The sequence below is a fragment of the Hylobates moloch genome, unplaced genomic scaffold (assembly GCF_009828535.3).
Source record: "Hylobates moloch isolate HMO894 unplaced genomic scaffold, HMol_V3 SCAFFOLD_5, whole genome shotgun sequence".
Lineage (NCBI taxonomy): Eukaryota > Metazoa > Chordata > Mammalia > Primates > Hylobatidae > Hylobates > Hylobates moloch.
Genome location: NW_026652280.1, coordinates 97,031,207 through 97,032,592, shown reverse-complemented (window position 1 = coordinate 97,032,592; position 1,386 = coordinate 97,031,207).

The following is a 1,386-nucleotide window of genomic DNA, read 5'->3' as shown; positions in this document are numbered from 1 at the left end:
GCCATATTGCCCAAGGTAATTTATAGATTCAATGCCATCCCCATCAAACTACCAATGACTTTCTTCACAGAATTGGAAAAAACTACTTTAAAGTTCATGTGGAACCAAAAAAAGAGCCCGCATTGCCAAATTAATCCTAAGCCAAAAGAACAAAGCTGGAGGCATCAGGCTACCTGACTTCAAACTATACTACAAGGCTACAGTAACCAAAACAGCATGATACTGGTACCAAAACAGAGATATAGACAAATGGAACAGAACAGAGCCCTCAGAAATAATGCCACATATCCACAACCATCTGATCGTTGACAAACCTGACAAAAACAAGCAATGGGGAAAGGATTCCCTATTTAAAAATGGTGCTGGGAAAACTGGCTAGCCATATGTAGAAAGCTGGATCCCTTCCTTACAAAAATTAATTCAAGATGGATTAAAGACTTAAATGTTGGACCTGAAACCATAAAAACCCTAGAATAAAACCTAGGCAATACCATTCAGGACGTAGGCATGGGCAAGGACTTCATGTCTAAAACACCAAAAGCAATGGCAACAAAAGCCATAATTGACAAATGGGATCTAATTAAACTAAAGAGCTTCTGCACAGCAAAAGAAACTAGCATCAGAGTGAACAGGCAACCTACAGAATGGGAGAAAATTTTTGCAATCTACTCATCTGACAAAGGGCTAATATCCAGAATCTACAATGAACTCAAACAAATTTACAAGAAAAAAACAAACAACCCCATCAAAAAGTGGGCAAAGGATATGAACAGGCACTTCTCAAAAGAAGACGTTCATGCAGCCAAAAGACACATGAAAAAATGCTCATCATCACTGGCCATCAGAGAAATGCAAATCATAATCACAATGAGATACCATCTCACACCAGTTAGAATGGCGATCATTAAAAAGTCAGTAAACAACAGGTGCTGGAGAGGATGTGGAGAAACAGGAACACTTTCACACTGTTGGTGGGACTGTAAACTAGTTCAACCATTGTGGAAGTCAGTGTGGCGATTCCTCAGGGATCTAGAACTAGAAATACCATTTGACCCAGCCATCCCATTACTGGGTATATACCCAAAGGATTATAAATCATGCTGCTATAAAGACACATGCACACGTATGTTTATTGTGGCACTACTCACAATAGCAAAGACTTGGAACCAAGCCAAATGTCCAACAATGATAGACCGGATTAAGAAAATATGGCACATATACACCATGGAATACTATGCAGCCACAAAAAATGATGAGTTCATGTCCTTTGTAGGGACATGGATGAAGCTGGAAACCATCATTCTCAGCAAATTATTGCAAGGACAAAAAACCAAACACTGTATGTTCTCACTCATAGGTGGGAATTGAACAATGAGAACACATGGA